Source organism: Agelaius phoeniceus, chromosome 22 (assembly GCF_051311805.1).
Source record: "Agelaius phoeniceus isolate bAgePho1 chromosome 22, bAgePho1.hap1, whole genome shotgun sequence".
Lineage (NCBI taxonomy): Eukaryota > Metazoa > Chordata > Aves > Passeriformes > Icteridae > Agelaius > Agelaius phoeniceus.
This window is the reverse complement of record NC_135286.1, coordinates 931,714-942,404: the sequence shown is the minus strand read 5'-3', so window position 1 is coordinate 942,404 and position 10,691 is coordinate 931,714.

The window sequence follows — 10,691 nt, the reverse complement described above, 5'->3', positions numbered from 1 at the left end:
CTGCTGCCACCAGCCCAGGCAGGGGACACAGACCCAGGCCTGGAGAGCCCCCAGGAGAGGCTGGAGTCCTCCTGGCTTGAATTAATTAAAGATGTAAATCCCATGGCAAAGAGAGCTGGGGCCGTTGGGCACAAAATCCTGGGTATGGATGTGAAAATCAGCCAAATCTTCGATGACCCAAGAGGGAGAGCAACAAAAGACTGAAAATGGGCCCATTCCAGAAATAGCCCGGGCAGTTCCTGAATTACCTGGTGTTAATGGAGCTGCTGTGCTGGCAGGACACCCAGAGCTGCCCTGGTGCCCAGCAATCGATGCAGGAGAGCTCTGCTGGCCCGGACAGCAGGGATGGGGATCCCACACACCCCTAAAACCAAGCCCAGAGCAGGAACCAGCTGGACAGAGCAGGAATACCCCCCAGCTGCAGTACAGCCCAAACTCCGCGCTTTTCACCCCAAACAAAGCTCTCCCTGCCCTCCCTGCTCCCAACACCAGACCCATCTCAGGGCCCAGCCCCTCTCCCGTTCCCTCCTTGCCTTCACTTCAGACGTGACCTTTTGATTTCTCGGGTAGAGTGTAAATTACATGTCGCCAGCATAAAATATTAAATCCAATTTATATTTAATTATTGATGTTATTATGTATTCCATAGTAATGGCAGCAGGAAAAAAAAGAAGATCTCCACCCCACCATTAAAGAGCTCGGTTGCATTAGCAGCTTCTTGAGGTTAAGATTTCTTCCTCCGCTCCTTCTTAACCGTAAGATTGATGGGGATGGGGGGATTTTGTAAATAGTCTTCCAGAAATATTTTATCTGATTATTGTACCTATAAAAGGGAGCCGGGAGGGGCAGAAGGGGCCTTTTTCAACCGCTGATAATTTGCTCAGCTAAAGGGCAAAGAGCTCCCCAGCAACCCCAGTGCAGGCCCCACAGGCAAAGAGGGGCCGTGGAAACCAGGCTGGGTTTAAGGAGAGAAAAAAAACCAAAGCTGGTGGGGAACCACAGTGGTTTTTCCAGCTGAGATTTAACCAGTCTGTTAAACTCCAGCGTGAGGTTTTTACTAAAATATTAATCAATTCTGCTTAGACTTGATTAAGGTAATTTTCTCCCCATTTATATTTAATGTGGGAGCCACCCAAGGTGTGCAGGGCTTGGTTGGGTTGGGTTTGTGGACACCCAGCACGGACTGGGTTCCCACCAGGGTCAAGCTCATCCCATCACCCCAAAGTGCCACAAGGAAACCCCCAAATCACCTTCAGCCCCGGCCACAGCAGCTTCAGGTTCACCAAAACACGGCAATAATTCCATTTATTCCGCAGTGCCCGCGCCCCCACCAGCTCCTCACTCGCCACAATGAAAACAGCATTAAAACCAGCATTAAAACCAGCATTATCCCCTCACTTTAAAATTCAAATCAATAGAGCAAATGGAGAGAATCCGACTCAAGAAAAGTCAGGAGAAGGAATCCATCTGGGGCTGCCGGGAGGCCGCTAAGTGCTGCGGTGTCACCCGCTGGGTGACAGCCTCTGGGAGCTGCCAGCTTTGGGGGCAAAGCCTCTCCAGCCCCCTGGGGCCCTCCCCGACCCAACAAAGAAATGGCCAATCCAAAAGAAACGCTTCCCTGGCGGGGCTCAGGGCAGCCCGGGCAGAACCAGGGGACACAGGCTCAAGCTGCGCCGGGGAAGGTGGAGGTTGGATATTAGGGAGAAATTTTTTGCTGGAAGAATAACAAAGTTTGGGATGCTCTTCCCAGGGAGGTGGTGGCATCACCATCTCTGGATGTGTTTAGAAAAGGGCTGGACGTGGCACATGGTGCTGTGGTCTGGCTGAGGTGTGAGGGCACAGCTTGGACTCGATGATCTTAAAAGTCTCTCCCAACCTCATCATTCTGTGATTCTGTGCTGGGCAGGAGCTGCACAGGGGCGCCCAAAGGCTCTGCAGGGCTCTCTCCTTTCCCCGAGATCTTGCTCTAAAAACAACCAAAAAAAAATCCATTTAAATTTGCTCTTAAAGCAGCGTTTCGGGACGGAGCTTTCTCACCTTTAATTTTTGGTCAGAAATGCCCCTCAGCAGCCTGGCCCAGAAGCCTCCAGCCGGTCCAAGGGATCACCCAAGGGCAGCTTTTCCTCTCCTGCAGCTCCAGGGCTGTGCAGGGATCCCCAGGTGAGCTCAGCTGCTGCTCCCCCACCTGTGCAGACACCCCAAGACCGGCGGGGCCAGGGCTGCAGAGCCTCCCGCGATCCCGCCCCGCTCCCCAGCCCCCAAATTCCCCCTTTCTGCTGCTTTGCTTTTCCCAGGGCTCTGTGCCACGAGGATCTGGGCAGTGTTTGAGCCATTTCAGCATCGCAGCGGCCCCGGGGAGCAGCAGCGGCTTCCCCAGTGGTGCTGGCAGCAGCTCGGGAGCAGGGCCAGCCCTTCCGCGGCTCCTCCGTGCTCCCATCGCCGCTCTTGGCTCTTTTATCTTCTTCCCTTTTTGGTTGGGCTTTTATTTTTCTGTCCCCCCAGCGGCAGGACCGGCAAACCCTCCGTGCTCCACGGCCAGGTCCGCATCACTCCCGTCCTCATCATCATCGCCTCCCATCCCGCTCCGTCCCGGTGTTAATTAACGCAAATTGTCGCGCTAATTATCCCCTTCAATTACGGTCTGTGGTGCCCAAACCATTTCCAGCAGAATTCTCAACCCGGACCCCCGATCCAGCAGCGATTCCCGAATCCCATTCGCTCGCAGCCCCATCTCCACCTCTATTTAAAGGACATTTCTGTGGAGAAATGACAGCGCGGCCCGAGGTGTTTCAGAAACACCCAAAACCCCCAGAAAGCGCCAAATCCCCACACCGGGACCCCGCCACAGCCTGGATCGTCCTTAATCCCATTTTTATCCCTGCAGCCCCCAATCCGGGTGGCACCAGCGCATTCTGCAGGTGACAAAACCCTGCTCTGCTGCGGCTGCCGTGGGGACACGCAGGGACGGCGCAGGTGACAAATCCTGGCCGCGGGGACAGAGACAAAGCCCGGCCACGGTGACAAACGCAGGCAGAGCCACCGCGCCGAGCTGACGCCTCCCTGCCGGGGCACGCTTGGAATAAAACTCTGGAATAAAACTGGAATAAAACTCTGGGATCGCTCTGGAATAAAACTCTGGGATCGCTCTGGGATCACTGCCCCGGCGGGGTGCGGGACAGCGAGAGGCCGCTCCCTCCTTTGTGACACCCAGGACGGGACCGAGCCCTCCACTTTTGGGGGAGCAGAAATGTCCCGGCTCGGGGAGGAGGCAAAGGACGAATCCCGGGGCTCGGTGTGCAGGGCAGGAGGCAAAGGGAGCGCGCAGAGGGGTGAATCCCAAACCCCCTCGCCGCCTCCGGGCCCATCTGGGTGCGAGGCTCCAGGATGGAGCCGTTTCCCCCTCTCCGCCCCCCGGGCTAATTTTACCCGCTCTGGCCGGAGCTCGCAGCCCCTGGTTCTCGTTACCGCCCCGCCGCGCTCCAGGCACGCAGCATTTTTGCAAAGTTAACAGGGTAGCAGAAATATCCTTGTTTTGTTTTTTTGCCTTTGGCCACTCCAAAGTTGCGCTTCCAAAGTTGGGAAAAAGTTACGAAGTAGCAAGAGGCGGGGGGGGAAATAAAATGAAATAAAGTAAAATAAAGTAAAAAAAAAAAAATAAAAAAAGAACGGCCCAACCCAAAGCCAAGAGACGGAGATTAGACAAAAGCATAAATAACCTCTGGGCTCTGGGGGGTTGATCGTGCTCCAGGGCGAAAGAAGGGGAAAAAACTCAAAATGTAAAAAACTGCAGTTTGTGTATTTAATAAACAAAAAAACCCAACCAAAACAAGGAGAATGTGCCCAGGCAGTGACGCCAGCCCGGCCCTGCGGAGGGACCCGGCGGCTGCAGCTCCCCGGCCGGGGTCCTGTCCCACAGCAGGGGCCTGGTTTGGGGCAAAATCCACAGGTTTGGATTTCCTTCTCCTGGCACCGCTCGGGGCCCAGCTCGGGCACGGGGATGAGCTCGGGGGGTCAGAGACGGAAAAGGAGGGAGAGCAGGGAGGGCAAGGCTGGCCCCGAAAGGGACAAAGGGACAAATGGCCCGCTCGGAACGGCTCGAGGGCCCCAGGACCGGCTGGAGCTGGTGACAGCTCCGAGCAGCACCGGGAGCTGTCCCAGCCCCTGCCGAGGGGTGAATAAACACATCCAGGAGCCCCGAATTTCTGCATTTTCTGTGTTTCACATCCCGAGGGCCGAGCGGGAAGCGCAGCGGAGGGAACGGGGACGCTCGAGGGACAAAGCGGGGATGGAACCCAAAGCTCCGCGTCCCTGGAGCCATCCCGGCCCCGGGGACAGCCCGAGGTCCCGGGCGGGAGGAAACGGCCCCAGCGGAGGGTGAGGAAGCTGCGGAGCCCTGGTGAACACATGGGCCAGGAGCGAAAGCCAAATGCAGAAGGAAGCAGAAGGTGACAGCGGAGATACCGTGACTAACGGGACCTTCCCGGCCTGCGGGGGAACCGGCGCTGCCCGAGGCCGCCCGGGATGTGCTGGGAGCGCGGCGCGGCCCCGATAGCATCAAATGGCACCCAGGTGGTTCCGAGGATGACAGATAAAGGCGGCGAGCGGGAACGCGATTGCAGAAGTGACACCCGCGCCGCTCCTCGGCCGAGCGCGGCGGTTTCGCACCTCAGGTCCCAGAGCACATCCCCCAAACCCAGCCCTGGATGAGCATCCTCAAAGATTTCCTCACCCCGAGGCTGGCAGTGCTGGTGCAGGGCTGGGCAGCATCCCCGCACCTCTCAATTCCCCCATTCCCAAAAAATCCCCCCTCAGCCCCGCTCTCGGTGCCTTTTCCCCACACCGGACCGCACCGACGCTTCTCCATCGGGGAATTATTGCCTGCGGTGCCTTCCCCAGCTGCCACAAAGGACGGCAGAGCTCGAGGGGCTCCCCAAACAAAACACGAACCTCCCAAAATCGCCTGCCCGGCAGCCGGGGGGGCTCTGGGTGAGGGAGGCTCGGGGCAGGAGCGTCTCCCGTGGGACGGGCGGGACGGAGCAGCCTCGGAGCAGAGCTAAACTCGAATTCCCCCTGGAACTGAGATCCCCGGGCAGGAGCAGCAGCCCCAGCTTGCTCGCAGCCCTGCTCCGCTCCTTTCACCAAAGTCTCACCATATTAAGCAGCTGAACTGCATCATCCGAGGAGTGTCAAATTGGTTTTAGATGGTTCTAATTATAACCAGGAAGTTTTAAAGTGTGTGGGTGGAAAGGAATGCAGCAGATTAATTTAATAGCAGTTACCACGGCACAATGGTGCTTCAATTAAGAGTTCTTTCTGACTGGGATTTGTTGGTTTCGTGTTTTTTTTTTTTTTTCCTTTTCCCTGTTAATAATAAATGTCACAAATGAGAATAGACATATTACTTCATCAGATGCTTTGGCATATCTCTTCGCAGAGAGCCTTTTGTGCAGAAATAGTAGCTGAAAGGGTAATTTTATGGGGCTTAGCACTCACTTAACACTTTAGGAGCCAAAATCGGGCCTCAGCAGAAACCCAGGAAGCTGCACCTGTTTCCATCGCGCTGCAGAGCCACAAAGAGCCCTCCCCGCGCTGGGGAATGGTGTGTGAGGCACGAAGCCGGGGCCAGCATCCTGCTCCGGCGGCTGGGGAGCGCATGGCGAGCGCGATCTGCGCTCCCGGAGCCTCCTCCCGCTTCCCCGGCCTGTGAACCCCGAGCCGGGGGTGGCACGGAGGGAGCGGGACAGGGAGGAGGCTCCGTCCCTTTGAACAGCGTGGGGGTTCCCAGTCCCAGGTGTCCGGACGGGAAGCGCCGCTCCCGGCGCTGCCAAGAGAGAGGGGCCGCGTGTGGGGCGGGCTCGGGGCGTCCCGAGGGGTCGGAGCCTCCCCGGGGCCGGGATGCGCCCCACGGTCCCTGCGCCACCGTGTCCCTGCAGAGGGGACAGCGCAGCCCCGTCCCTGCCCTGCGAGCCGCTCTCATTAACGCCCGGCGCTAATTACCGCAGCCCCGGGGCGCGGCCGGGCTCGCCGAGCCCCGGTTCCCTCCCGGGGAAGGTTCCCTCGGCTGCTGGAGCCGTTCCCGGCACAGGGAACCCGCCCGGCCCGGAATCGCCTTGGTCGGGGTTTATTAGGTCGGGGTTATTTTATCGGGGTTTGCTTTGTCGGGGTTATTTTTCCCTTTGAGAGGTTGATTCTGGTGGGTTTCGAGGGGGAGCCCGCTGGGATGGCAACCCACGAGAGCCCGAGGCAGGCTGGGAAAAACCTGAAATGCTGCCCCATAGAGTCCTTCTGCCCCATAGATCCTGCCCTATGGATCCCCTGTACCCCATAGATCCTTTCTGCCCCATAGATCCTGCCCGATGGATCTCCTGTACCCCATAGATCCTGCCCGATGGATCTCCTGTACCCCATAGATCCTGCCCTATGGATCCCCTGTACCCCATACCAGCACCAGCCTCATTTTAATCCTTTAATGATGCCTGGGGTGTGTTTCCCATGCCAGACACCCCCCGAACTGCCCCGCTGTGGGTCAGGGACACATCCCCGGCACCCAAACTGCCCCGCTGTGGGTCAGGGACACATCCCTGGCACCCAAACTGCCCCGCTGTGGGTCAGGGACACATCCCTGGCACCCAAACTGCCCCGCTGTGGGTCAGGGACACATCCCCGGCACCCAAACTGCCCCGCTGTGGGTCAGGGACACATCCCCGGCACCCAAACTGCCCCGCTGTGGGTCAGGGACACATCCCCGGCACCCAAACTGCGCCGCTGTGGGTCAGGGACACATCCCGGAGCCCCCTCAGCGCCCCCTTCCCCTTTTCCCCCGCCCGGCCCTGCCCAAGGAGCCCGGGGGAGCTTCCCCGGCCATGGCCGAGTGCTGGAAAACAGCAAAGCCCGACCGCTATTCCCCAAAATCCGGCTCTGTCTCGGTGATTTGTGTCCGCTGCGATATCGAACCGCTGCCTGGAGGGACTCGGCTACTTAAAAACCCCGCGCAGGAGGCAAACAGGGAGATTTATTATTTTACTTTTGTGGTTTTCAGATAGTTTATGACACCGGGCTAATAACTCCCGAACCAAAATCTTCATTGATCCGGGGGAAACGTGACGTGATCCTCCCTCCCCGGGCCCCCGGAGGAGCTGCTGCCCTCCAGGGATGGCTCCGTCCTGGGGGTGCTCCCGCCGGGTGTCCACGGCAGGGACAGGAGCAAATCCTGAGCAAATCCTGAGCAAATCCTGAGCGCCCAGGGCACCCTCCCGGCTCTCCCGAGGCGCTGGGATTCCTTCCAGCATCACCGCGATTGTCCCTGTCCCTCTCCCAGCTCCCTCCGGTCTCCTCCTTCCCCTCAGCAGCGCCGGCAGGACCCCAGGGCCACCTCCCCGCGTTGGGGACATTGATGAATTGTCACTTGTCGCGTGGCCACGCCCGATTCTCCATCCCCGCAGGTTTGGGGCGCTCCCCCATCCCAGCGGGGCGAGGCACAGCCGGGCTGGCACCTCCCCATACGGGGACATCGGCCGGGTGTCCCCGCGGGGACACGGGCACGGGGAGGTTCGTGCGGTAAAACCCCAAATCTGCCTCATTTCCCATGCACCGGAACGACCGCGCTGCTCTCAGCCAGGAAACCCCGCCGGGTTCCGGCTTTTAGGGGAAAGGACGAGACCGGAGCCGCCCCCGCCGCGGGCTCCGAGAGGCTCCCAAAGGAGCGGCCCTGCCTGGGGAGCTGGGGCTCATCGGCCCGAGGGGCTCTGGGTCCCAAACTGCAATCCTGTTCTGGACCCCAAACCGGACAATCCTGCTGTGGGTCCCAAACTGAGAAATCCTGCTCTGGATCCCAAACTGAGAAATCCTGCTGTGGATCCCAAACTGTGCATCCTGCTGTGGATCCCAAACTGTGCAATCCTGCTCTGGATCCCAAACTGTGCAATCCTGCTGTGGATCCTGCTTGGATCCCAAACTGCAATCCTGCTGTGGATCCCAAACCATCCCAGCCCACTGTGGATCCCAAACTGTGCCATCCTGCTCCCCCAGCCTGCTGTGGATCCCAAACCACCCCATTCCCCCAGCCCACTGTTGGATCCCAATCCATCCCACCCCACTGTCCCACCCCACTGAGGATCCCAATCCATCCCACCCCACTGTCCCCACCCCACTGAGGATCCCAATCCATCCCACCCCACTGTCCCCAGCCCACTGCCCCAATTCCAGCTCTGATCCTGGGCTGGAGCATGGGCAGGGGGGCCTTGGGCAAGGCAGCTCCTCCTGAGAGCACCAGGGACACCCAGCAGGACCCTCCCTGTGATTCCAGAGGGCAAACAAGGAGGATTTCCCCCTTTGCCCACCACAGGGACACCCAGCAGGACCCTCCCTGCGATTCCAGGGAAAGCAGGGAGGATTTCCCATTTTTCCCCCTGGCTCTCTGCTGGCATTAAAGACAAACCACTGCCATCATTTGAACTCCACGATCAGGACCTAATTCAATCCCACCCTGCTCATTGTTGGAGGGCTGAGCATTAAACTGAAACCCTAAGCCGGGCCTGCAGTCATTTGGCTGGGGAGGAATTGATTTTGGCCATCAGCACTTTCTCATTTTCGATGGAGTCCCCACGTAACCAGGTTAATTTCTGTTAATCCCATTAGCCAGGTACTTCTGGCTCTCCAGCCCAATGATTTTGTGTCTGATCTGAAAGATTGTAATTGCAACCCAAGAGGACACAAACAGGAGCCTGTGATGGAGAGGAACCGGCCTGACACAGACCCAGCTTCTCTTCTACCTAAAAACCAAACTCTCTCCAAATTTCCCCCTGCTTAATGACCCCACACAATAAGTTCTGTCCCTAATTAATTTCCCCACAGTCCAGATCCCCCCTTTTGCTGGATTAATGTTATTATTACAAGTTTGATTGGGTCCTGTGCAAGTTCCAGGCCCGGTTTTATTTTTCTTGACTCGGGTCAGTGCTGGTGCTTGCCAAGGGCTGTCTGGGGAGGCTGATCCCAGTATCCCACTGGAGCCAGCCCAGGGCCCCCAGCCCTGAGGGAACCCCTGGCACTGCCCCAAGGGAGATTTGCCCCAGGTCTGGATCCCCAGCTGGGGGAAATGGGGGTTCCAAAGGGGGGGAGTTTTAAACTAAAAGAGAGGAGTGCCCCCAAAACACCCAAGGCGTGGCAGGGTCCCCACCTGGCTGGGGACATCGGTGCCCTGTTGTCACTGCTAATGAGGGCTGGTGAGCATGCCTGCATCCCTGCAGCTCTCCCTGCATCCCTGCAGCTCTCCCTGCATCCCTGCACCTCTGCCTGCATCCCTGCACCTCTCCCTGCATCCCTGCATCCCTGCACCTCTCCCTGCATCCCTGCATCCCTCCCTGCATCCCTGCATCCCTGCCTGCATCCCTGCAGCCCTGCAGCTCCGCCTGCAGCCCCGCCTGCATCCCCTGCTCGCCAGGGCTCCTTCCTTCCGCAGCCGCCGCGCTCGGAGCACGCCCGGGCCGGGGCAGCAGCTGCGGAGCACTCGGAGCTCGCTCGGGCAGGAAACGCCGGCGGCTCCCGCAGCTGCGGGGCTGGGCCGGGGCTCACACGCGAGGGACACGTGGCACGGGCTGGTGGCACCGGGGACACCGGGAGGGGACAGCGGCAGGAAGGGCTGGGCTGGGCACCGGGGCAGGAGGGACCTGCGGGGACACGGGAGTGACCATCACGGAGCTGTGGGGACACGGGAGTGACCATCACAGAGTGTGGGGACACGGGAGTGACCATCATGGAGCTGTGGGGACAGGGGAGTGACCATCACAGAGTGTGGGGACAGGGGAGTGACCATCACGGAGCTGTGGGGACAGGGGAGTGACCACCAGAGCTCAGGGACACCAGAGTGACCATCACAGAGTGTGGGGACACAAGTGTGACCCACTGTGGTGCAGGTCCAAGTTGTGGCACTGCAGGTCTGGACTGTAGCATTGCACACCCAAACCGTGGAATTGCACACCCAAACCATGGAATTGCACACCCAAACCATGCAATTGCACACCCAAAATATGGAATTACACACCCAAACCATGAAATTGGAATTGCACACTCAAACCCTGGAACTGCACAGCCAAAACATGAAATTACACGCCTAAATCACAGCACTGCACACCCAGCCCCTCCATATCCCTGTCCCCTGGGCGGGGGGTCACTATTCTGGGGTCCCAGGCTCTATGACCTCTGGCACACTGTCACCATTACTTTTCCATTATTTTTCCATTATTTTTCCATTATTTTTCCATTATTTTTCCATTATTTTTCCATTATTTTTCCATTATTTTCCCATTATTTTTCCGGGAACCTCCCAGGCCTCTCCTTTCCCCCTGCTGCACCCTGAGATCCCTGATAAGAGCTCGGGGGCAGATAAGGGATGCTGCTCCCCAGCCTGGCCAGGATGTTCCCCTTTGAGGGGCCCAAATCCACCCGAGATGAGTCAGTTCCTCCGAGCTCCAGCCCCTGTTCTACATGGAACTAGAATTTTTCATTTCATTTCGGCCCTGCAGGGGAGGCAGAGCTGGAGGAGACAATGGAGGCAGCTGTGAGAAACACAAACACTCTGAAATCTAAAAATAAAATAAATGTCAGTGCCAGCCAGAGCAGCCCTGCCTGTGCTCGCTGCCAGCCCTGCAGGAGCTCTGGGATTTGGGAATCTGGGACAATTCCCTGCTGGGCCA